This window comes from Castor canadensis, chromosome 1 (genome assembly GCF_047511655.1).
Source record: "Castor canadensis chromosome 1, mCasCan1.hap1v2, whole genome shotgun sequence".
Taxonomy (NCBI): Eukaryota; Metazoa; Chordata; class Mammalia; order Rodentia; family Castoridae; genus Castor; species Castor canadensis.
Genome location: NC_133386.1, coordinates 105,888,805 through 105,916,774, shown reverse-complemented (window position 1 = coordinate 105,916,774; position 27,970 = coordinate 105,888,805). Strand labels below are relative to the sequence as shown.

Genomic DNA, 27,970 nt, shown 5'->3' with positions numbered 1-27,970 from the left:
AATAGGTAGAGGGAGATGGTTGTGGGCAAGGGAAGGGGAAAGGTGCCATCTTGTGCAGCAGTGCTCAGGAAGTGGCATCTTTTTTACTGAAGGGTGCAGAGTGGTGGATGGAGTCTCCAGGCTCCTGGGATGGGGAGCAGAGAGAGCAGGTTAGGGCATATGGATGGGATTGTGAGGTGGTGTCCTGAGTGAGATGTGCCTGTGTCCTGCTGGGGTGCATGGGGTAGCCTCATGTGCCCATGAGGGAGTCTGGAGGTGCAGGAAGCAAATTGGGATGCAGGGGAAGGGGGAGAGACACAATCCTGCCTGGGCAGTCTTTCTGATGGGGTGGTGTCTTACATGGGGAGCATGTTGGAGAGTGGGGCAGAGTCCTATCCAGGGAACATGTGGAGGAGGTGCTATCCTGTGTGCTGGAGGGAACCTTGCCCTGGCAGGAGCCTTGCAGTAGTGGGAGCCAGTTTTGAATAAAGCAAGAGAGGTGAGGTGAGACCTATGAGGAATGGGTGAGTATGGGGCAACTTCATGAGAGGGGTGTGAGTTTGAGAGTAGGCAGCATCCTACGTGGGTGCATGTGGGGATGGGCAGGTGTCTTGGAGGGGTCAGCCTCATATGAGTCTAGGGAGCAAATACGTGGAGGGAGAAGATTTTGAGCACAGGAGAAGGTGTAGGCTCAGCCTCCTGCTTGGGATGGCCTGGTGTGCTGTGAGGGTGAGGGATGTGAACCTTATGTGTGGATGAATGAGCCATGCATTAAAGGGGGCCAGTTTGGGGCACAAGGGAAGCCAGAAGGGCTCAATCATGTGCTCCAGCCCTTGTGAGTGGAGGGGTGCTCTGTGTGGGGCTCCTTGGCATGGGGGCAGTTATTTACATTGGAAGCACATGGAGCTGCCATTGATGGGGGAGTGACTTCCTGATCAGGGAATGGGGGTGGGATGGGGTCTTGCAAGAGTGCTATTGGGATGGACTTGTGTCTTGCAATGGTTCATGGGGCACCCTTATGTGTTTGTGAGTGAGCCTCAAGGTGGAGGGAGCTGTTTGGGGCACAGGGGAAGTGGGAGCAATTCCTTGGAGGTGCCCTTGGGGTGGAGAGGTTTCTCTTGAGGGGCTATTGGGATAGGGCAGTTATTTAGGAAGGGAGCACAGAGCATTAGGCAGGCATTGATGGGGGGGGGTAGTGACTTCCTTAGAAGGAATCTTCTGGAGCTGGGCAGGGTCTTGCGAGAGAGTGCATGTGGGATGGGTTGGTGTCCTGAGAGGGTACGTGTAGTGCAGTGGCTCTTTTGATGGGGTGGTCCTTGAAGTGGGGACCACGTTGGGAGTGGGGCAGCATCCTACACAGGATGCATGAGGAGGAGGAGTTATCCAATGTGCTGGAGGGAGCCTTGCCCTAGTGGGAGCCTTGCAGTAGTGAGCCAGCTTTGGACACTGGAAGAGAGGCGAGGTAGAGACATACTGGAGAGTGTATGGACATAGGGTGGAGCCATGGGCAAGGTCCACATGTGGGAGTGGGGCAGAGACCTGCATCTGCAGGCAGGAGGCAGTGGCATCCTGTGCACCGAAGGAGCATAGTGGTGGTTTCTGTCCACAGACCCTGGGATCAGGGAATGGAGGGAGAGGGCTTAGGATATGAGTATGGGTCTGCGTGGAGATTACCTGCAGGGGAAGCCAGTGGAGTGGGGTGGCATTTTATGCTCAGACTGATTGGGGGGATGAGGTGGCATCCAATGCAGGGAGCTTATGGGAATGGCAACCTCCTGTGCCCTGTAGAAAGCCATGCCTTGGAGGGAGCCTAGCCCTGGAGAGACCCAAGCAGTGGTCTCAGCCAGCTGTGGACACAGGGGAAGAGAGGTGAGGTGGAGACCTGCAGGGACATGTGTGGGGTGGGGTATCATTTTGAGCAGGGAATGCCTGTAAGGGTGGGACAGGGTCTTGAGTGGGTGCATGTGGGATTGGACCAGAGTCCTGGAAGATGTTGGGTGGCACATATGCACATGAGGGAGCCAGTATTGGGCACAAGGAAAGGGGAGTGAGTTGAGGTCCTGTGTAGGAGCACTCTGGGTGAGTGTTGTTCTTTGAACTGGAAGGTGCCATGAGGACGTTGGTCTCCTGTGGCACTGGGAGCTGGGAGTAGAGGGAGTGGGCTTAGGGCATAGGAACTGGACTGTGGGGTGGTGTCTTGCAGGGGAAGCAGGTGTGGAGGAGGGGTGGCATCCTGCACTGAGCATGGGGATTTCAGTAGTGTCCTTTAGGAGGGAGGTGTCCTGTGCTGAAGGTGCCCAGCGAAGGTGGAGATTGGGGAACGTTCTGAGGGAGCACACTTGGGGATAGGTAGGTGTCCTGTGAGGGAGGGAGCCCAGGTAGGGTAGTACGATATTTGAGTGAGGGAGCTACTGAAGTGGGGGAAGTTGTTTTGGGAACAGGGGAAGAGGTCAGGGCAGAGTCCTGCTGGGGCACACGTGAGGGTGGGTGGTGAACTGCATGGGTACACATGAATATGGGCAGGTGTTCTGCGAGAGTGGGGGGAGCAGTTTCATGTGTACATGAAGGAGCCATGTGTTAGAGGGAGTTGGTTTGGCACCAGGTAAGGGGGAGGGGCAGCATCCAGTGCAGGTGTGCTTGGAGTTGGGCTGGTGGTGTGGGGGGAGAGGGGAGTCAACATCACCTGCTATATAGTAGAAGATGGTTTTGGACACCAGAGATTGGGGAGGGGTGGTCCTGTACAGGAGCACCCAGGGGCACTGGCATTCTCTGTGCTGGTGGGAGCTGGGCTGTGGCTGGCTTCCCATGGTCCTGGGAGCTGGGAATGGAGGAAGTGGGCTTAGGGCATGTGGGGGCAGTTTCCTGTACTGTGGAAGGCTATTTGAGTGTGTCCTTTAGGAGGGAGGGGTCTTGTGCTGGGCGGTGCCAAGAAGGGGTGGGGAGCAATATTCTCTGCAGGTGTATCTGGGGATGTACAGGTGTCCTGGGAACTGGTAGTGTGGGGTGGGTGTGTTGGTAGGGCAGCTTCATGTTTGCATAAGGGAGCCATGATCATGTGGGCAGCCTGATTTGTCATAGGGGATAATGGAGGAGCAGCATGTTGAGGGAACAGGCTTAAGGCATGGGACTCGACTGTGGGACAGTGTCCTGTGTCCTGTGTCCTGGTTGGGCTTCTGTGTAGATAGGCTAGAGTTCGGCAGGGTGGGGGTCAGCAGGAGCAGTGTCATTTTTTTGTGAGGAAGCCTCACAGTGGAGGAAGCCGATACATGGAAGTGAGTTGAGTGGCAAGTGCCAGCGTTGGGGGAGCAGAGTCTTGTGTGCTGGAGGGAATAAAGTGGTGGTGGGAAGCCAGGGGTGGTGCTAAGTGGGGTTGCAGGCAGTGAGCTTTGGGTATGGCGAAAGGACTGTGGTGCATATTGTTTGTGGATGAGTTTGGGGGAGCCATGTTGTGGAGGGAGCAGGATTTAGGCATGGGAAAGGGAGTCTGGGGCAGCATCTAGACCAGGCCCCAGTGGGGGGAGCCACATGGTGGAGGGAACAGATTGGGAAGGGGAGTGTGGTGGCATATTGCGTGGGGTGCACATGGGAGTGGTGCGGGGTGGTGGCATGCATAATGTGGTGGGAGGTAGGACACCTTTCTGCCTGGGGGAAGGTGGGTGGGGCAGCGTCCTGTGTTGGGAGCTCTTGGAAAGTGAATAAAGATCAGTTGTGGTATACAGCTTTGGTTACCAAAGTATGGGGGTTGGGCAAATGTCAGGGAGGCATTGGATCATCTGGAGAAATGCTGGCTGGAAGTCCAGAATCAGGTCAAGTGTAGTTTCCTGGGGAGGTCTGCTTACAAGATGAAGAGGACAGAAGGTTTTGGCTCTTGTGCCCTGGGTGGGCTGACTTTCTGTGAGGTCAATTACTTTCCAGCTCTCAGAGGACAGAATTGTGGGTGAATATGTGAGAGCTTGCTTGAGACTGAGTGTGTGAGAGAATGTGTGTGTACATGTGTGATACTGATTAAGAGTGATCTTGTGAGTGTGAGAATGGCTATGAATGTTAGTGTAAATGTGTGAATGTGCCAGGGTGAGTGTGACTGAGTATGTGTGAGTGTAAATGTGAGAATGTGTTTTTAATTGTGTGGGATTGAGCATGTGCCTCCCTGGAGCACTTTAGACTTTGAACTGGGCTCTTTCTTCTCTTATAGCTGGACATGTGTTGCCCTCCAGCTCTGCTAGGAGGACACAACTCAATGTTTTGAAGGTCATCCTTCTTTACCCATGTGCTGTCCTCGTCCCATTTCAGGATTGTTGTCTTCTTGAAACAAAAGTGACCTCAATGGAAGTTACTGCAAATGCTGTGAGGAGAAAAGGCCACAGGGTGGTGACTGGAGAGAAGGCACGGATTTCAGTTTTCCAGGTGGGGTCTTCTTTGCATTTCCCTGAATCGGCTGTTTAAACTACATCTTGAAAGTAAACATTTAAAATGTTTAATGCATACCTTTCTTGAAAGTTGTAGTGTCATTCCAGGTGAAATGCCATTATGGGCAAAGCTTGATGGTTTTCAAATTCAAGTCCAGTTCATTACATTCTGCTTCAAACACAGTAGTGATTTAATTCATTCTCCCTTTCTTTGTACTTGAATTGGCCTGCTTCAACCATCTGGTCACACATTGTTCCTTTCAGGGTATATAAAACCTACACTTTCTTCTCTGTCCTTTTCCATACTTAATTATGTTAATCCTTAGGACTAAAACCAATAACTTCATCATGCCTGTGAATGGGTCACATTTTCCTATTATATATTTATTATCCCATGTGTTTTGGTGCTCATAAGATTAATGCCCATCTGCTATGCTCGTAAGGTTGCATTTGGGTGAAAGCACATGTTGGCTGTTCTGTCCTCAGCACCCAGTATTACACCTTCTAGTACAGAAAATTCAAAAATAGAAGCTACATTATTGATCGGGAAAATTTCCTTGTATGTGTGAGGCAGTCCACAATACCAGTGATTGAAATTTTCTAAAGATAATAAATGGGACCTTACAAAGTTGCTTTGCAATAAAGTGAGCCACAAAATATGCCTTGCTATGTGTTGCAGATTGTACCAGTGTTTCTTTAGAATACTGGTGGTAGTTATCTAAAATCTTGAAAATAGTGAGATCATTGAAAGATGGAGTTTGATATTGAGTGTGACAAGACTGTAAATGGTGTATAATGTAAATTATTGTAACTTTGATATATTTTTTCAAAACTTACTCTCATTACCATGAGTTGTAATTATACTGAGGTAGTTTCATATAAGTATAGTATGTCCCTTAGGTATATTTTTTAAGATATCCTCAAGGAAATTTCCTGGATTCATGTTAGTATATCATTGATTCATATAGTTATGTGATGGTGTGTGCAAAGCACACATGATATATACATTTTAAATGGACCATTTTCAATTATTCGAAGATACTTTTAACTGTGGACGATGGTTCTAGGTCCTGCTCTGACAAGACATACTGTACTTCATTTCTTTTTATTCATTTATTCATATGTTGCATGAATTGTTTGGACCATTTCTCCTCCCATCACCCACCCCTTCCTGCTCTCCCCCACCCCCATCACTTCCAGGCAGAATTTGTTCTGCCATTTTCTCTAATTTTGTTTAAGAGTGGACATAAGCAATAATAAGAAAGACATACCATTTTTGCTAGTTGAAATAAGGATAGCTATACAGAGAGATTCCTAGCATTGCTTCCATGCACAAATGTATTACAACCAGAGCTGATTCATCTCTACCTGACCTCTTCACTACTTCCCAGTCACCTTCCCAAATTGACTGCTGTCATTTTAAGGTTACTGTATTAGCTCCTCTGCAGTGGGGACATGAAACACTTTTCCATGTTAGATATCTTGTGATTTACATTTATATTTTCTTATACTATTATATGCTTACTCTATTTTAAATGGTTTTCTCCATAAAGAAATAAACCTGAATTTAAAAAAAATAAAATCTAATACTGTGTTTTCTCTGCTGTAATAAATATGCACTGTGGAAAATAAATTAGCGTTTAGAGACCAGGCTAAACTATCTTTTAAATAGTAGACTACAATGTGTCCCTTGAGAGAGACAGGGAGGTTAATTTTCATTTTGACAAATGATGTATTTTCTTATTGCCAATTAGGTTCTTTTGATTTGGTGATTTATCTGTTGATTTATATAGTCCAAGATTTGGCTGTACCTGAAAAACAGGAAGTGTTGCAACCACACTTGATTTCCAATTCTGAGGAACTTTGTCTTCATTCATAATCCACAAAGTGAATAACATGGTGGCCTACAAAATTCCTGTCAATAAATGAAGGTGAGATAAGAACAATAATGTAGCTATATTTCTCAAATTTTGTTTTCCTGGAACCAAGTCAACTACAGCTGACATATTTTATTTCATTGGGTAATTTGCAGATGGGTTAAGTTAACATTATACTTTGAATGTGTGTAGTGGTTCCATTTTTGGGAAGCATGTTTGACTTACCACAGAGTTAACATAATGAGTTTACTGCACATTGTTCAAGAGAAACCAGCAGATTTTGTCAGCATTATAATTTAAATTCTATCAAAGGTGGTGGTTGTAGATGGAAAATATTTGCTACAAGCTAGATACATAACAATTTTTCAAGTATCTAGACTTAGAATACAGACATATTTAAATATGATATATAGAAAAAGAAATCTTAGTATTTAGAATCTTTACTGAGATTCAGAAAGTAGAGAAATATTGCTTTATTGGGTCCTTTTGTCATGTTTCATTATGTAGATCCCATTTTGAAAAACTACTTATTATTAGATTGTAATTAATATAACAAACCCATGAAGCAATGGATATTTATACTGCTCCATTCCTAAAATGAAGAGATGTTAAATTTTTTAATGTTTTATAAAATCAACCTTTAAGTGATAATGATGAAATAAAGTGTATCTTTTAAATGTCTTAAAAGTGTTGTATTAATACAGTTGTCATAGAATAAATTCAGTACAGCAAATCATATTTCGTTATGCTATTTTCATCTAATAAAATATACTTATATTATGCTTAATTATAAGGGAATAATTGTCATTTTTAATGATTCCAATTTAACAAATGTTATACTGTAAGTTTATACTCACCCTTATTGCCTGCTGAGTTTTTCTTACATTCTTAAACATCATGGTTATTCATTTGCCTTCATTACTTCCCTTATTAGCTATATTATTTCCATTAGTTCTTACCAGAATTTCTAAGATCAATTTAAATACTTATTTCAATACTTATATTGAAGACCATTCTAAGATCTCCATGCATATTAACTCATCTAAACTTTATTATAATTTAGTGTACAGAGCTGGTACCCAATCATACAAAAATCATGTATTTAGCATTTATTAATGTACAGAATACTGTGTGTAAACTGCCAGGAATAATGAAACAGGTTCTTGGCTTTTCTGAAGCTTGGGACCTTATAAGAGAAAGGAAAGTATATGGCAAAGAACCAGGAAATAACCAGATGGGTTCATTTAGGTATGTATTTCTCTCCCTTCATTATCTCTGAATGAATCATTATTTTGATCCAACTGTGTGATTATTAAGAAAAAAGGGTTGTGTTTTATGGGTTTTTTTTTTAAATCTTAGTGCTGGACAAACAGATTTCATTATTTAATGATGAGTAGATGGTGTGCCATAATAAAAGCCTCTTCCCTAAAGAGTAAGTAAGGACGAGAGAAGCTTCCTGAGACCCAGTGGTTTAGAAAGGGTCACCAAAAAGTGTATTTTCTAATAAGAAAAGTAGTCACACATTAATAAACCTTTGTTGTATTAGGTATAGTCAAAAAATGCCTAGGATTCATACAACATCTCGTATAGTGCTAAAATGGATACTATTGAGATCAAAACATCCATTTGACTAAATGGTCAAGTGGCTCAAGTTGGTTGAGAGCTTGGGATTCTGAGTTCATTTCATATGCTAGTACTGCTAAAATAAAAAAATAAACCATTAATTTGAATTCTTTGACTGTTCATAGCCTGTATCAGTTCAGCTGTCAGGTGAAAAGCAAAGGAGAAAACAGAGCTCCATTAAAAATATAGATATAAAAATTCTTGTCCTCTTTTTAGGAAATATGTCTGAATTATTTTACAGAGAGAAATGAATTCCAGGAAGTATAGATTGCCTCTTTGCTAATAAGAATCATTAAATAAGACTCTTCCTTTTCTAAAAAGAACACCAGGAACAGCATTTTTACATATTACTGATCATGCCTAAATGTCAGTCATGTACACCTTTCATCTGGCACAGTAAGACTACATGGCTAAAATGGTATCGCTTTTGTGATCCATAAATTAATGTGCATAAATTAGTGCTCTGGGATTTCAATGTCAGAGTAAGTAGTAGGACCTGTCACAAATTCTGTTGCCTACAACACATTTTGTAGTACCAGTTCTGCATTAGCTGCACCAGCTTGTTATAAAACAGCAAAAATAGGCTATCAAAAGACTTAATGTGAGATTCCTTAATGCCATCAAGAATCAAATAAAAACCTAAATTTCTGAGGCCAAGAGCAACTACCAGTTTCTATGACAAATTTGTGACCTTCATTATCTTTTTGGAATAAATAGACATAAGATGTTTTTCAACTTGATGATTTCCAGAAGGGTAACATTGAAAAGATTTGTTTATAGTCTAATAATTTAAGACGGAAGACTAAGCATTGTGTAAAATTACAATTTTTAAGGTTTAACATATACTTAAATTATGTCATCTCAATATTGTTAACAGATTTAAATTCTTGAAATTTTATCATTTTAGTGTAACCATTATTTCTTGTGAAGTTTTTGAGGAGCCAGTCATGATAATTTTTACCCCTTAAAAATAAGCATTTGGAAGTAAAGAGCAAATTTTAATCTAAATTGCAAAAGCTTTGGCCTAATGTTCCAAGTTGACTTGTGACTCCTCTTTCTACTATTTGAAGCTCAATTTAGGATCTAGACATGTAATCCAACGGCAGAAAAAATGTGACTGACTTCCATACCATTTTGAACTTTGTGCAACCATGATTCTACAAGTCTGGTGGCCTAAACTCTGACTCAGTTTTCCTTACCATATGTAGAGGAATGAAAATTTGTTCTTTTGTGCCCATTAAGGTCTGAAATAAGACTCCAGAAAGGAGTAAGCCACATCTGGTCTTTAGGATACTTCCGGTGTCATCAGTCACTGAAATCAAACCTCCATGAGAATACTTAAGCAGAGGTATGACACTTCTGTATTTGTTGGCTTTTATGCATAGCAAGCAACTCTAGAGTACCAAAAATAAGCAATTATTTTTCTTCACTCATGCAAGTCTGCAGATTTGCTATGTTGGTTCTGTTCCATATAGCTCATTCTACCATTGCAAGGACAATGCCTAACCAGGACTTGAGACTTAGCTTCAAACTTGTACAGTGACATTTCTCCAGCATTCAAACTAACATACCAAGTCTTATGACTAAAACCAACTTTGATGGAACCCATTGTCCCTTAGTATTCTCAGGGGATCAGTTCAAGGACCCAAACAAACATGTGTGATAGCAGCATCCATGGGCCCTTGATTCCTTATAAGAAATAGTGTAGAATTTCTATATAACCTATACTCATCCTCCCACATACTGTAAATCTTCTAGGTTACTTGCACCTAATACAAAATGATTTTTTGTGACTAGTTGTTACAATGTCCTATTATGGGAAAAATGGCAAGAAAAATCTGTACATATTTAGCACCCCTGCAATTTTTAAAAGCTATTTTCATAAGACCTTTTTGAATCTGTAGATGGAGAACTTCAGATATCAAGGGCCAACTCTATATTCTCTCATGATAATAGGGCTTGGAGCAAAATGTAAGTTTGATGCAAGTGATTAAAGGGATCATGGGTAGCAAATTTGGTGTAAATGGCCAGACAGTAAGTAGTACAGGCTTGGTTTCTCACACCTACTTAAATCAGTCATAGCTTGAAAGCAATATGTCAATGAATAAACATGGTTGTGTTCCAACAACAAAAACCATATGGCCTGGATTTGGCCTGAGGGTTTAAGTTGTCAACCATTGGATCACAGTTTGCTTTGGGTCATGGATATTCAAGCCCCTCCCTTTTATTAAGGCTCACTTGTCAAAATATCATTTGTTGTCACTATAGTTTCTTAAATATAAGTTTCTTAAATTAAGAATGTCTCTCTTAATTCCATACTCTGTGCAGCTGAACTGGATATTTCTTTTTCTTTTTTCAAATTGTAGGATGACAGTTTATTTTTTCCTTAAGTATTTTTTATTCATATTTGCATACAATGTTTGGGTCATTTCTCCCCCCTTCACCCACCCCTTCCCTTACTCCCCCATACCCTCCCTCTCCCCCCCACCCCCTCGCTGCCCTGCAGGAACTATTTTGCCCTTATCTCTAATTTTGTTGAAGAGAGAGTATAAGCAATAATAGGAAGGACCAAGGGTTTTTGCTAGTTGAGATAAGGATAGCTATACAGGGAGTTGACTCACATTGATTTCCTGTGCATGTGTGCTACCTTCTAGGTTAATTCTTCTTGATCTAACCTTTTCTCTAGAACTGGATATTTCTTTGAAGAAATATCTAGACACCCCACTGAGAATTTTGATGTACAAGCTTAGAAAAGGGGAAGTTCTTGGGTATTCAATGCATAAAAAAAGCCTAAGAGGTCCACAATTATATTTTTAGTTATGTTCTAACTTCATATGTACATGCTGAATAAATGTTTCTTATCAGAATGCACTAGAGTACCTTATGCTCTTTATTAAACTCTTCATATTATAAACTCAAAACTTCCTAGCATATTAATAGAGATACCGTCCAGGATATAATTGGTTCACCTTTGTTTCCATTTAGTTACTTAATATGTAAATTTTATCTTGAAATTACTATTTATAAAAGATCAGAATAGCTATAAAAAGCTATGTTGTAACTTTTGTTATTTTCCTCCAGATGTCACTAATGCTACAAGGTTCAAATTAAGATGAATTTCTTTTGACTCTGAAGAATATGATAGTCAGTTTTTCTTATTGAAAAAGTTAGCACTAGAATTTCTGCATACAAAAATATAAATACATCAGGGTAAAATCACTGCCTTTATTTTGCTAGGTGCCTTACATAAATATTCCATTTAATTCTCTTCCAATAGTGCAGAAATAGAATTGTAGTGTCAGTGGTCCTGTGAACTGCTGTGCTTCCTGAGGTTTAGGTGTTCTTTTACTTCTGTTCTTAAATAAAGAAGCTCACCCTCTGATTTCCCAACAAGCTCATCAAAAGCAATGTTTCCCACAGTTTCTCCTTACCTTTCACATATATCTAGCAATAGAATGTCTAGAACAAATCTAGAATTCAGTGATCTTGGTTGACACAGCAGTTGTCAGTCAAAGAACATGGTGGGTAACTTAATGATACCTATGTTGTAGACAGCAAGGACCTGGGCACAGTTGGCTTTCAGTTCCATGGAAGACCAACCAACTTCACTAGTGTCAAGTACCTTTGGATCTCCATTGATGAAGCACAAACTTCCATACACAATTGTGTGTCCATGTTTACTGTGTGTGTGTGTTTCTTTGTTCTTTATTTTCATGTGTCTAATGTATCATGCTTTTAGCAATTCAATGTGAGGATGGTGATTAATCTAGGAAACTCTAGGAACCCAGTCATTAGTTGAGAGGGAATCAACCTAGGCCACCTGATCTCAGCATTCAGTGTTGCTGGAAGCTTGCACACGAGGCACTGTGCCCAGCTATGGATTAGATTCATTATAAAATCAAGTTTGAACCCCTTTTTCACTCTTCTAATTACTGGATTGCCTTTCTACTTTTCACCACAGGATGGCACATTAAAAAATGAGATCAAGTGAAATTTGATCTCAGATCTCTTTAAACTAAATTTTAAGCCCTTCTATCAAAGTATTCATTTGGACAATGATATTATTTCTAAGAAATTAAACATAAAACATTGTACATCTTTGATTGTTCTTCATTCATAGCCCACCTATCTTTAGATTCTTGACTCTGAAGATGTTTATTTTTTAATCAGTTTTTATTTATTCTCTTAATTATCTAGATTTTCATGATTTAACTATTATATCATTTCCATTTGGATCTCATCAATTTTGTTGTTGGTGTCACCTAAATTTTATCAGTATTTTTTAATCAACTTGAATGATGGAAAAAGTTGACAGACCCTGGTAGGATGATTTTATCCTCTATGGAATTTGAACTCTCCCTTTATTTTTTTTTATTGTTGTGCTGGGTGTGTTTGGGGGTACATCATAGCATTTACAAAGGTTCTAACAATGTATCAAGTGTATTATACTTGAATTCACCCCTTCTACTGATCTCTTTCATCCCCTCTGCCCTGATTGTGGGACAGTTTCAGCAGGTACCATTTCTGAATTTATATATATGAACATTATTTGTACCATAGTCATCCTCCTACTCCTTTCCCTGCCACCTCCCCCCACTTGTAGAACCTGTTCCACCCTCCTAGAACTCTGCCTTTAAGTTAAAAATGGATTTCAATGCTAGGGTGTATATAAGTTGGAAGTACTATTTTTAATATATTTAGATGTTTTCTGTTCATTACATGCTTATACAATTATTTTTACACTTTAAAATATTTCCTTGAAATATTTTTTCACTTAGCTTTTGTGCACATGCTTAAATTTTGTGACTTTTTCTCACTGTCATATCTCCCTTGGGCCAAAGGCCTGAAGTTTACTTTCCAGTTACAGTCAGAAGAGAACACCAAAGGGCAGTGGAACAAGTGTTTGCTGTCAGTGTCCAGATATCCTTAACTTTGTGGGGGAAAATATTCTTAAAATGGAGCTAGTGGGTATTAAGTGATGCAGAGTTCCAGGATCAGGAGTGAAATTACTCATAGTGACACTGACCCAGATTGAAAATCAGGGTGAACAGGGACTGGAAAGTGTTAGTCCCAAAGGAACAAATTTACAGTCTGTTAGCTGTCCCAGAGATGTGAACAAGTAGAGGCCAGTCATCAAGTAGAGAGCCTTTAAGTAGTTCTGACTGCTGTTTCTGTCCTGTTGAGGGATGAGGTCCTGGCTTCTTAAAATGACGGCATCTACTATCAACCAAAGGAGCTAATGCAAACCTCTCAACCAAAGGAGCTGATGCAAACCTCCTTTCTGACAGTTGATAACATCATGCCAATAGAGGCTAAGGGTTCCAGAGTCAGCCATATGGCAGAGGAGAGATTGAGGGTGGTGAGAGCACCAAATATAAACTTGCCTTCTTATGCAGAAATTTCATTATCAATTTAGATTGTTAAAAGGAAACTAAAATTAAGAAAATAATTTTGTCTTTGTAACTTTTGTCTTTGTAAATATTGGTATCATTGGCATACCATCACCTTTTCCTAACTCTTATTCTTGGTGATTAAGGCAAAAGTTCAAGGTGCAATGAAAACAGACTGCTATGTGCTGAGTTGTATACTTCATATTCTTAACATCTGAACTCTAACATATCTTTTCTATCTTTCTCACCACCAAGTAAAAACGATAAGAAAATGGTTGTCTACAGGTCAGAAATAGAGCTCTAACCAGAAACCAACTGCACTGACATCTTCTTTTCCCCAGAACTGTGAGAAATAATTTTCTTGTCCTAAACCCATCCAGTCTATAGTATTTTGTTATGGTAAATAGAACTAAGAAATACACCTTCTTACCCTTATTCCCTGTGGAGCTCTTTCATCAAATTTAAAGAAATAACAATGACATTTTATTGAATTAGCTTGTTTTCTTCTTTCCCCAGTTTTTTTTATTGTAGCAACATGCACATAATGTAAAATTTAATCATCATATTATTTTAAGTTATATATTCAGTGGTAATAAATACATTCATAATGTTGTATAACCATCACCACCTTCAACCTCATAACTTTTTTCACCTAGTAAAACAGAAACTCTCTACTCATTAAACAACTCACCATTCTCCTTCCTCCAGCTCTGGCAGCTACCATTCTCTTTCTACCTAAGATTTTGGCTCTTGAAGTATATCATATTAATGGTATTCTACAGTGTTTTGTTATGAAAATAGTTTTTTTAACTTAGCATAATGTCCTCAAGGTTATCTATGTTGTAACATATGTCAGAATTTCTTTCCCTTAAGGGCAAGTAATATTCAGTAATATTGTCTCACATTTTGTTTATACTTTTAGTCAGAGATGGACACCTGACATGTTTCCAAGTTTTAGCTATTGTGAATATTGCCACTATGTCATGAGTACACAAATATATCTTTGAGACCCTCCTTACAGTTATTTTGGGAATATACTCAGAAGTCAAATTGCTATATAATATGATAATTCTGGTATAAATTTGTTCAGGAGCCACCATGCTTTTATCTGCAGTGGCTAATCTGATATTGTTGGGTAAAATGTTCTGTAAATATCTGATTGATATACTCAATTTATATGTTGTTTAAGTCCTCTCTTTTTAGCTTTTTTTCTCTTTGTTATATTCATTATTATTGGGGGAGGGAGGTCAAAGTCCCGATATTGTAGCAATGTCTATTTCACTCTTCAATTGTCAACTTTTGCTTCAAGTATTTTAATTGTCCATTTTTAGGTGGACTGAAGTTTATACTTGTTAATTCTTCTTTAAAAGTATTGAACCTTTAAACATACAATGTCATTTTTCATCTTCTTTGTCTCTCATCCTTCTTGTCTTCTTTTGGTCTAGTATAGTCCCTTTATTTGTCTTAGTATAGCCACAATTGCTCTCTTCTGATTACTATGTATATAGAATGTCTTTTTTTCCATGCTTTCAGTTTTCAATATTTGTGTCTTTAGATCAAAAGTTTCTGCTAGTGCATTGTTGACTAGACAGGAGATAAATTGCTAGTACTTCCTACTCATCCCTGAGTCCCCACAACAATGGTTTTGAGAAGAAATCATTACCTATTATATATACAGTAACTGTTACATGACTTTGAAGGCTCCCTTGACTTTCTAAGAAAAGCCAGTCACTACAAGAGCTCTACCTGGCTCTTAATGGCTGTCTTAAAATATCATGAATAATTCTGGACATATAAGAATTGCTTTAAAGAGGTTTTTTAAACTGCAGATTTTCTGGGTCTGGTGAATTGGAACCTGCAGGGAGCAGTGGTGGTCCTACAAATTCACCATTGTGTATATAATGCATATTGGGATGCCTTACCAGTGATTAGGTTCTAAAAGCACAGGTCTGTAACCTCTCTGATGCAGAGACAGAGAGTAGCAGAGTGGTCCTGCAATAATCTGGGACCTGGAAACATGCAGAGATAAGTGCGGCCACATTCCTCACCTTAAATAGTTTTGACAGATGCTTGATCAGAGGCTAGTGTTCCCCATGAGCCTCATTGTTCTAAATACTGTCAAGCTTTCCCAGACTAGTATTGTCCCTTTAACCCTGTTATCCCTGTCTCTTACCCTGTTAAAAATATACTCAAAGATGGACCAAAGACCTAAATATAAAACATGAAACTCTGAAAAACCTAGAAGAAATCATAGGGGAATCATCTCTAGACATTGGCACAGACAATCATTTTCTGGATATGAAATGATTTTTTTATTTCTGGGGAAATAAAAAAATTGGTAAATTAATTACATCCAACTAAAGTCTTGGATAGCAAAGGAAACTAACATAATGAAGAGACAGCCTACATAACAGGAGAAACTATTTGGCAGCTATTTGACAGAGGGTTAATATTCATAACATATAAGGAACTAAAAGAAAACTTAACAATTAAAAACTAATAATTCAGTTTTTAAAATAGGTAAATGACCTGAATGGGCACTTCAATACATGAAAAAAGAATGCTCAACAAATATGAGAAAAATGCTTAGTATCATTAACTGTTAGAGAAATACAAATCAAACCTATAATGAGATGCTGCATCTTCCCAGTCAGAATGGCTATTATCAAAATAATAGTGGTGATAATAATAATAATAATATTAATAATAAATGCTGAAGTGTTTGTTACACTGCTGTTGGGAATATAAGTTAGCACAGACATTATGAAGAATAGTATGCAGGTTCCTAAAAAATAAAAACCTGATGAAAGCACTAAGATTGTCTACACCATATAAATGCTACATCTCTGCCAATTTGGAATGAGAGGCTTTAGCAAGATCAGGAAGGATAAATGGGACTTACATTTCTGGCCCCTACACACCTCTTCAGCATTTCAATTCTTATAACTCTTATTAGTATCTCCAATCCAGTAAACTCTTTTTTTCTCAGTGTTTGAATCCATAGACTTTGCTTTCTAGGAAAACATTCTACCACTTGATCTATGCTCCCACTCACCAACCCCCCTCTCTTTTTTTTCTTCTTTTGATATAAGATCTTTAGAATATTGTCTGCAGCTTGCATCAAGTACTGGATCTTCTGGTTTCTGTCTCTTGAGTCCTGGAATTTTAGATGAGAGCCACCACATCTGAAGCAAAAAATCCATTCAGAAAAGCCATATACTCAAATTCTGTGTGCTGTATGTGAAAGAGTGTAATATTCCTCTTAACACACATTATTTTCTCACACTCTCCCTCTCCCTTTCAATCTGTAAGCAGCAGTTGCTCAGGTTAAATTTTCCATAAATTCCTCCCTCAGAGGACAACAAATATTCTAAAGCCACGCAGTTCTGATAGATGGCATTGCACATCTTAGTGCTTTGTTTTGTTATCAAATTGAGAGCTCTTGTGCTTTTATTAGTTATAATTTCAACAACAGCCTGCAGCCTGATGATGTGGTTGAGAATATATATAGGGGTGCGATAGCCCCAGGACCAGTCTTTTGCCCAAGTGACAGGACCATATTACTGGATGATATGCTCAGGAGGCCATTCATTATCTTTCCTATTGCCAATTTGTAAGGCACCCTGTTTTTGTCTACTTAATCTTTCTTCATATGTGGGGACTCCAGTTTTTTACCTTGTCTGAGGGGAAGCAAGAAGAAAGATGGTCTGATTGAGCCAAGCACATAAGACCCAAACCAGCTGCTAGGTAGCAACATATAAGCTTGCTTCCCACAGATCTAGATAGCCCCCTGGGTGCCTGCAATCTATGTTTGCAGTAAGATGGTTCCAAGCTTTTTGGAGATTAGAAAAGTTGACCAATGGGTGGGGCTGGGGTTCTGTGTGATTTGGAACTCCCCACCATTGGTCTCTTGGGCAATGTCATTGTCCCTGAATAAGTTAAATCCCCTACCAAGGTGGAGAACTGGCCTTTTGGGTAGGAAATGCAGTAATTTTCAGTGATGGAAGATTTTGGGAGCCAGAGGCTTTTCCTGTGTTTCAAGAAAGCGGTCTCAGTAAAGGGCTCCTGTGGGTCCAGCTCCCTTGCTTCCCATGACCAACAGTCTCCCATATTGGTTCCTCCACAAACAACATGAAGTGACATGTAATGTCTGGGCTATGGACTTGGCCAGCAAGAGGAACAAGTTTTTGGTCTTGACAGAAATAGGGAACTCACTTTTCATTTCCTCATAAAAGTAATGAAAGACATGCTAAGAGGAACTCTCATGGGTAATTGTAATGAGCCTGAAGTGCAATAGAATCCTGGTAATCTTTTACTATACTACTTTTGAGTTTGATTGTTAAAAGGGTCTGGTGGTCCCAAGATTGGTTCTGTCTTATTTCCTCTCAAATATGTGAACTAATTTTTGCCTTCAGCAGTGGTTTCATGAAAAGTTACTCATGTTCATACTATTTTGTGCTCTTGAACTCAACATGATAGGCTTTGTTTTATAAGGGAAAACACATCCTTGGCATTATGGGAGGTAATTTTGTGTCTATGAAGGTTACTTCCCAGTTGATGAGTGACATTTCATGGTCTATTCAGTCTTGTTGGTTTTAAGTATTTGGTTTATAGAGTCCTGTTGGAAAGGCACCAAAGCTCAACCAAAATTCAAAGCACTTTTTGATATTTCCAATATTATTTGTGGTTTTTTTGCAACTTTCCCATGATTTGAAATTGATAAAGATAAGATGGGAATCAATTACCTAAACCTTCATGCTAACATTCCACCAAATTGAAACTACTTCTTCATAGGTCTTCATATTGTTCCATAAAAACTGTTGTCATGACATGATCCTATACCTTAAAGACCCAAAAAACTCTACTCAGAAACTTCTAGACATCATCAATAGCTATAGCAAGGTAGCAGGATATAAAATCAACATGGAAAAATCATTAGCATTTCTATACACTAACAATGAGCAAACGGAAAAAGAATGTATGAAAACAATTCCATTTACAACAGCCTCAAACAAAATCAAATACCTAGGTGTAAACCTAACAAAAGATGTGAAAGACCTCTACAAGGAAAACTATACACTTCTGAAGAAAGAGATTGAGGAAGACTATAGAAAGTGGAGAGATCTCCCATGCTCATGGATTGGTAGAATCAACATAGTGAAAATGTCCATACTCCCAAAAGTAATCTACATGTTTAATGCAATTCCCATCAAAAGTCCAATGACATTCATTAAAGAGATTGAAAAATCTACTGTGAAATTTATATGGAAACACAAGAGGCCACGAATAGCCAAGGCAATACTCAGTCAAAAGAACAATGCAGGAGGTATCACAATACCTGACTTCAAACTATATTACAAAGCAATAACAATAAAAACAGCATGGTACTGGCACAAAAACAGACATGAAGACCAGTGGAACAGAATAGAGGATCCAGATATGAAGCCACACAACTATGAGCAACTTATCTTTGACAAAGGAGCTAAAAATATATGATGGAGAAATAGCAGCCTCTTCAACAAAAACTGCTGGGAAAACTGGTTAGCAGTCTGCAAAAAACTGAAACTAGATCCATGTATATCACCCTATACCAAGACTAACTCAAAATGGATCAAGGATCTTAATATCAGACCCCAAACTCTTAAGTTGATACAAGAAAGAGTAGGAAATACTCTGGAGTTAGTAGGTATAGGTAAGAACTTTCTCAATGAAACCCCAGCAGCACAGCAACTAAGAGATAGCATAGATAAATGGGACCTCATAAAACTAAAAAGCTTCTGTTCATCAAAAGAAATGGTCTCTAAACTGAAGAGAACACCCACAGAGTGGGAGAAAATATTTGCCAATTATACATCAGACAAAGGACTGATAACCAGAATATACAGGGAACTTAAAAAACTAAATTCTCCCAAAACTAATGAACCAATAAAGAAATGGGCATGTGAACTAAACAGAACTTTCTCAAAAGAAGAAATTCAAATGGCCAGAAAACACATGAAAAAATGCTCACCATCTCTAGCAATAAAGGAAATGCAAATTAAAACCACACTAAGATTCCACCTCACCCCTGTTAGAATAGCCATCATCAGCAACACCACCAACAACAGGTGTTGGCGAGGATGCGGGGAAAAAGGAACCCTCTTACACTGTTGGTGGGAATGTAGACTAGTACAACCACTCTGGAAAAAAATTTGGAGGCTACTTAAAAAGCTGGACATCGATCTACCATTTGATCCAGCAATACCACTCTTGGGGATATACCCAAAAGACTGTTACTCCAGAGGCACCTGCACATCCATGTTTACTGCGGCACTATTCACAATAGCCAAGTTATGGAAACAGCCAAGATGCCCCAGCACAGACGAATGGATTAAGAAAATGTGGTATCTATACACAATGGAATTCTATGCAGCCATGAAGAAGAACGAAATGTTATCATTCGCTGGTAAATGGATGGAACTGGAGAACATCATTCTGAGTGAGGTTAGCCTGGCCCAAAAGACCAAAAATCGTATGTTCTCCCTCATATGTGGACATTAGATCAAGGGCAAACACAACAAGGGGATTGGACTATGAGCACATGATAAAAGGGAGAGCACACAAGGGAGGGGTGAGGATAGGTAAGACACCTAAAAAACTAGCTAGCATTTGTTGCCCTTAATGCAGAGAAACTAAAGCAGATACCTTAAAGCAACTGAGGCCAATAGGAAAAGGGGAACAGGTACTAGAGAAAAGGTTAGATCAAAAAGAATTAACCTAGAAGGTAACACCCATGCACAGGAAATCAATGTGAGTCAATGCTCTGTATAGCTATCCTTATCTCAACCAGCAAAACCCCTTGTTCCTTCCTATTATTGCTTATACTCTCTCTACAACAAAATTAGAGATAAGGACAATATAGTTTCTGCTGGGTATTGAGGGGGGGGAGCGGGAGGGGGTGGAGTGGGTGGTAAGGGAGGGGGTGGGGGCAGGGGGGAGAAATGAACCAAGCCTTGTATGCACATATGAATAATAAAAGAAAAATGAAAAGGAAAAAAAAAACAAATCCTTAAGAAAATGTAAAAAAAAAAAAACAAAAAAAACAAACTGTTGTCATATTTACCAATGATCATTTTGTTGATGAAACCAATGTTCACTTCTCAGCAGTCATATGCCTTGGCATTTGTCATGGCTTATTGCTCCCATCTTTTAATACTCTCAAGAACAGGCAAGCCCCAGGACTCCACTGTGAATCTTTTCTTCATCTCCATTACTAAGGGACCTCACTTCCTTGCTAGCTATTAAAACTGGTACTCAATGACTCCTGGATTTCGGTGATGGAGTCCTGCTTTGGGAAATAAGACAATCATTTTTAGCACAGTGTCCTCTTTCAAATTTGGCATAATTAATTATCCTTTACTTTACCATTGATTAGCTGTTGTGTGTTGTTTAATGTATATCAGGAAGACATTTATACTGAAAGGGAAATGAAGAGTGAAAAAACGTCTTTGGAGGTCACAGAGAGAAAACACCTCATCCATGGCCCTGTGGAATTGTGAAATGGCTGGCATAGGAAGAAGAGGCATCTGTTCTTATTCAGTGATGCATTACTTGTATTGAATAGCAGGTACATATGCATTAAATCCTCCTCTGTCACAAAATGCATTTTCAATAATGTGGATTTTCACTAACTCTATAAGAAATCAAAGTTTTTTTGGTATTGTATGCAAATGTTTTGATTCCTCCATTATTCCACAAACATTTGTAGAGATCCTGTTCTGTGCCCCAATAGAGAATCAAGAATCAATAGAATCAGATAGAAATTGTATCTGTACCTGTAATCCCAGCCATCAGAAGGCGAAGGCAGGACTATTTTTAGTTTCAGGCAAGCCTAGCCCACATAGTGATGAACTGTCTTAAAAGGAAAAAAATCAGGAGAAAGGACACACAATGACATTTTTCTCAGGTCTTATGTACAGATAAAAAACAACAGGGAAGATTTCAGGCTGTGCTTCTAATAAGAAGACATGACAGAAGATAAGACAGTGTTAAGACAGGGTCAACCACATGTGTCTCTATGGGCTGGTGACATTTAAACTCTACCTAAGAGATGAATAGCACCAATCATCCTAACACCATGTAGAAGAAGCAGCAGGTTTGAAGTGGGTTCAGTTTGGCCCTTTAGAGAGAGGGGGTCATTGAAGTCCATATGTCATGTGAGCATAATAAATGGGGCACAACATCAAATGGGAGATTTCAGAAGTCAGAGATCTGTTAATACAGGGTCTCCATAGGTCACAGCAAGAACTTGGGATATTACTCTGAATTGCTAACTAAAGAAGTGCCCAAAGAAGTTAATTTTTAGTGTATTGTTCTGACTATTATTAGACAGCACAAATACCTAGCCTAAAACATGGTGATTACTTCATTGTCTGAGGCAGGGAAATGGAAAGAATTGACTGGCCTTGGCATCTATTTACCTATCTACTCTGTTTTCATTATTTATCACATATCATGAAAGACAAAAGAAATCTCATCCAGAAGCCTTTTAGTCCCTCTAGAAAAACAATTTCCCCTACTGCCCTCCTACTGCCTTTCAGCTCTGTCATATTATAGGAAAGACATAACAGATAATGTATATATGTAATTTGTAAAATGCTTTATTTCATCTAAGTGACAATAATAGGTATGATTCACCAGGGGCATATTTCCTGTGATGTATTATACTAAGTCAAAATGTATACACAAATATAACAATATTAAGGTATGTGTAGAATGAAAGAAATAGCTTACAGACATTGTAGAGGTGGCAATGTTATAAAGGAGACAGAGAGACCACATAGGCCCTGGCAGGAGGTCCTGGGTAAATTTCCTGACAGAGTCTGACATAGGACAAGTCTTAAATCATTAGGCTACTTGCATTCACTTTATTTTCAAGGTAAAATCACTGTGGGGACCATATTAGGACTGCTCCAGCAGCAGCTTCCATGGCAGTTTCCCCACCAGACATTTCAAAAATAAGGGCACAGCTCCACAAAGCACCTCTCAGCCCAGCCCTGCCACACACAGCCTTCCTGTGCTCCCCTGTGTCCCCCACCCACCTGTAGAGGCCCTTTGTGCAGGCACATCAGGTGGCCATTGGCACTTGCTTCAGGGTTGTCAAGTGCTGCAGGTGTCTGGTGGAAGGGCAGGTTTTAGATGGGAAAACAGGCTGAGAAAGTCTCAGTCAGTCCTCCAAATTCAGACCCTGGGAAATTGCAGGGAGTCACTCCAGTCCAGGTCACCAAATCCAAACTTCAATCCTTCTCTGTCTGTCTGTGCTCAGTTTGACAGATAAACTACCACAGTGTTTATTCTCAGCTTCTTAGGAACTTGCAGTCTACTCACATTCTCTTTTTAAGTAGAACATATTTTTCTTCTTTTCATTAACATTTGTAATTATGAGAGTATTTAGGAAGAGTAGACCTTGCATTTTCTACCAGAGGCCACTTATTGTCCTGTATACTGCTGATACCTTAATGAGTTCACAAAACTTAGTATTCTGCAGAAACCTTTCATATAAAGACTGTCCTTTCTGTTAGAAAATTCATTTACTCAAGAACTGAATTTTTATTTTGATCAGCCAATTATCCTTGAAGATGTGAAGCACTTTTTTCATTTTTCACATATTGTTTTTGAAATCATCCACTGCATTCACTGAAAGACTTTTCATAATGTTATTAAATTTATATCAATTTATTTTTTTCTTGTTTCAAAGACTCAGTTCTTAAAACATTTTCTACCAGGCTCTGGTGGCTGAAATCTTAATCTTAGCTTCTTGGAAGTTCATGAGGACCACAGTTTCCAGTCAACTTGAGCAAAAACTATGAGATGCCATGTCCAGTACTAGTTAGGTGCAGTGTCTGACCCCCTTCATACTTCTAGCTATAGCAGGAAGCATAAAAAGACAGTGATCCTTGTTGGGTTGGGCACCAAACAAGAACCTTCTCAAAAATAATCAGAGCAAAATGGGTGAGATATAGTGATCAAGGGGTAGAGCACTTGTCTACCTAGACAGAAGCCCTGAGATCAGAACCTGTACCACCAAACAAAGAAAGAATATTTTATCTATTCACTACATCCTTTTGGAATATTAGAAACTATAAATGATTTCATGCACTTGAAATAAGTTTATAATTGCAAGGTCCTTATGATACTGAAAACACAGAATTATTTTTGAGAAGATAGCTATCAGTACTGAATGCAGGTACTTAATACTAGCATTTACCACAATTTTTAGGAAAGTAGCCATAATTACTGTCATTTCAGTATATTCATGATCACCATTAATATGACAAAATATGTTTTTGAGTAAAACATCTACTTACTCCCTGCAGTAAGAAACACTTTTTTTCTCTTATATGTTCCCCTGTGAGAAAGCATGTGTTGTTACTTCAATCATTTCCTTCTCAAATTAATGATCAGAATTTAGTGGCTTACTTCCCTACTTATCCACACACAGACTCAGTTCTTAAGAGAGCTGATTGGTGTTTCATTTTACCTCCACTCACCTCAGGCCTCATTTGGAAACACTTTTGGTATTGATGAGGCAGGAACCAACTCAAGTGGAATAAAGACTTGATCAATTGCCCCATGTGTTTTGTGAAAATAAGTGAATTTCACTCTGTGTGCAGGGATTCAAGGGAATTTAAATGTTTATTTGCTCACAAGGCATTATATTGGCTCCACTTGTGCTTAAAGTTAATACTATATATTAGTATGAGATTATTGTAATTTTTAATGAAGAAAGGAGTTTCAGTTAGCTCATGAGATTGTCATTATTTTAATACTGTAGGTTGAGGAAACAACCTTATCCAAACTACTTTTGAACAGAAATGTTTGGTTTGGGGATTTTTTGTTTTCAGTTTTGGAAATTTGAATATACACTCAAGATATCTTGGGGATGTGATTCAAATCTAAATGTGAAATTCCTTTACATTTCATATAGAACTAATAGATGTAGCCTGAAGATAATTTTATATTATATGCCTATATTTTGATTTCAACATGTCATATGACATCAAGTGTGGAATTTTCTATCCATGATATCATATTAGTACTTATAGAGGTTTGCATTTCAGAGCATTTCAAATTTTTAATTTTTTGATTTGGGACTATCAACCTGTACATTGGAAAATTTAGTTCCCTTGAAGATGGAACCTTCATGATCACTTCAGATATTCATTAGAACACTAGATATGATGAGATTCTTTTCATTGCAACTCACCTGTTATTTTTAAAACATAATCTGTTTTATAACTATTAAGATATTAATAGTCATAGAGTCTCTTGAAGTATTTACAAAGGAAAAAGACCATTTACATATTGAGTGTGCATCATTCACATGGAGGACCTTGTGGTTTCTACTGTGATTTGCCTTGTTCTATTTTTGTTGTTCTCTGTTTTTTAAGTTGGGTTCAGGTTTTAGGCTATGGCTTTTCAGCATAAACAGAAATAATGGGAAAGTAATATGAACAAAATTTTAAGTAGAAAGGAAATTTAAAATAATCTGTTTCCTAATGGTAATAAATGTTATATGAACTAAGACTGAAATGTATTTAAAAATACCCTGAATACAAAGATATATATTTTTAGCCCTGTCTGTCATATGTAAAAAATTGTTTTCAGAAATCATACTCTTTGGAATCTTTATTCATCCCCTGAAATTCTTTTGAAACAAGACATAGAAATTAAATAAACTAATGGTTCTCTAAAAAATCTTTAAATTACAGAATATGATGCTTGATCAATACTTAACATCAAGAAAAACAGTGCAGACAAATCTTCACCTGTTTGTTCAGTGCTTCCTGGGTTAGGCTTCACCCACCTGACCTTTAGTTAAGCCCCATCTAGCTTATCACTGAGCAGTCCCCAAGACTGCTAGAGACGGAACAGTCATGTCTAGTTCTGGAGTAGGGAGAATTAGTGTCTTCCCATGATCACAGCTGTTCCCACATTTAAGACATAAATAAAGCTTGTGCTTGATTATCTTTCTAGATATAAGAAAACCTTCAAGATCAAACACATAATCCCGCTGCAGAACCTATGGATGGACAAAGTGGAGGAAGGCCACAACAGTGTCAAGAAGTCCTTTTACTTGGGGTGGCCCATGGAGAACTTTAGGCCCACCTTCCCATAAGATCCACAACTTGGCCTGTGTTTACTGGTTACCTGTGACAAGACACAGTCACTTTTATACTGTCTAGCACAGTTAACAAACGTAATTAAAGTTTTCTCACAAATTATTTAACACAGGAAAACACTCTAATCTGGGTGCATATTAAGCTTGAACTCATAATGTCCTTCATTTGCCTTGCATTTTCCCCTAAAAGGTTTGTACTTGTAAATATATGCAAGTTAATCAATAGTCAAATATGTTTTCACCAGTGGTTTTTCAACAGGGCTCCAGAACCTATATGGGTGTGTGGGTGTTTGGGGCTGTAGAGGTTGACTATGGATAAAGAGACTAGGCATCTTCTCTGACATCCTTTCTCAATAATGATCAGGTATTATCTGTGAAGAAAGTAGATCTTTCTTCAGCAAGGATTATTGACTAGTCCAATTAAGTTTGAAAAGTTCATTTTGTATTCCCAAACTAATTCCTTAAAGAAATAGTATTTAATGACACAAATAAAAATAATGATGCCATCAAATACTGAGATGTCTTAATAGCTGTGTGACAGATTAACATATTTGTTGTCAATAGAAGATACACATAATATGTGGTGGCATTAGACAATCTGAAATAGAGATTTATTTGTGCAATACAGATTAGTTTTCCAACACATTCTTAGAGTGACATGAAAATGGGAATCTGGCTGTCTATCTATCCATCTCCAACTCATACTCTTTAATTCACAGGGATGGCAGAACACAGGTCTGATGCTCTCAACAGCCACAAATCAAGTTTTATATGTATTCTACACATGTATGTTTCATCTAAGGCACTCAACATTCTACTTTACTCACCACACCCCTCTCTGCCAAAGCATCAAGCACCATTCCAAGACTGAGACAACTAGCTAAAATGTTAAAATTTTTGTAAATTTACTAAATTAAATGCTGCAGGTTTTGACTCAAGCAAAAGTTCCCAAAGATTATTGGGATGAAGACCATGTTTGTATCAATCTCCTCATGTATTGTGTTCCATGGCTTATTTCTCTAAAGATTATTGGTTCTTTTTGCTTAGTATTTCTTCCATGTTGCAGGTTAGAAGAAGGAGTTTAAATTGGGCATATATAAATAGATTGAGAGAGTCTCCAATAAACCTTTTTTTGAGGGGATGAAATGTGAAATTTAGATTTACATTTAGTTATAATGCTACAAAAATGCCCAGCACCTAGTGCTTTTTCTGTTTGCTATTGTTAGGATTCTTCAAATTGGCATAAACAGAAGTGATGTCCATGCACATATGCAGGTTAGGGGCTGTGTGGGTGGTCCACACTCCTAATGAAACAGGTCCCAGTAGCAGAGAGCTGGAAAGTGGAGGAGCTTCTACTGATAGAAAAACAAAACATGGCAGTCCTGGCACAAAAAGTCTAATGCTTCCATAATAATTTCAAGATAGGACTGCCAATTGATTCAGCAATTCACTTTTGAATGTAGATGCATGAAAAATGCAAACAATCATCCACAAACAAATTTGTGCACAAATGTTCACAGCAGCATTTGTCAAAATAAACCAAACAAATGTTTGTAGGATAAGGGCAAGGGAAAATGGGGTGAGTAATTAATAGGTAAAGGATGTGTTTTTGGGAATAAGATAATATGATAGATACACAATAATGTGAGCTTATTAAGAGTCCTTCATGTTCAATTTCATGTTAGTTTTAAAAAATAGCTAAAAATCTTATTAAATATTTTTAGATATTTAATATAGCTGCAAAATAGAAAAGGGGATACTAATCTGTAGCAATTTAGTTGCAGGTGAATTGATATTGGTCAGTGGATCACACTAATGAAACATGTTTTCTAGGAAGAAATTTGTATGAAGAAATAGAACATTGTGGGCTTTTGACCTCTAAAAAGTTATTATTGTTTCTGATGCAAGAGTAGTCCATCCAAAGGACAAGATTCTTAAGTATGATTTAATCTGAATAAAGATATTTTTATATTTGAATAATACTTCAAGCTTCTGAGGTTTAATTACCCTCTTTATCAGTTGTGGAAACTGAAGCTTAGAGCAGCTGTGAGACTTGGCTATAGCCATATAGCTTCCAGGGCACAGTTGCAATTCACTGTTTAAATTCCAAACCAACATCTCTTCCATAATAAAATCCACTTCCCATAACTGGAAGATCACCTGTAAAGAGCAGAGTCCCTTAATCCATTTATCAGTAGGATCCTATTCTCACCTGTACACACAGCAGTAACGATGGGTTGCTAAAGTTTTTTATGTGGAATGATGATCTTAAAATCTTAGCATAAATATGTTATATTGTTTACTTTTTCTCAATTTTTAAATTGTAGCTCTTCAGAACAAAAAGAAAAATGGCACTCATTCCTTGAAAGGTATTTTGCTAGTGTACATATTTGAATTCTTTAATTTGTAAGAAAAGAAGGAATGTCCCCCCAAACTGTTCTTTTTTACTTCATGGCAATTACTAGACTATCCTTAAATAAATTATTATCTGCCTTTACCCTGGTTGCTACTGTAGAGAGTGTTCTCTAGTTGGCA

General features: G+C 38.5%; 1 long non-coding RNA gene across 1 annotated transcript in view; it reads left to right on the top strand.

The window, feature by feature from the left end:
• Window positions 1-20,875, top strand: part of LOC141424985 (uncharacterized) — a 74,099-nt gene extending 53,224 nt beyond the window's left edge. Inside the window, exons 2-5 of the long non-coding RNA XR_012449992.1 lie at window positions 4,270-4,383; window positions 6,179-6,316; window positions 9,128-9,233; window positions 20,718-20,875. This is a non-coding gene — a long non-coding RNA (uncharacterized lncRNA). The remainder of the gene's footprint in view (window positions 1-4,269; window positions 4,384-6,178; window positions 6,317-9,127; window positions 9,234-20,717) is intronic.
• Window positions 20,876-27,970: the final 7,095 nt, after the last annotated feature.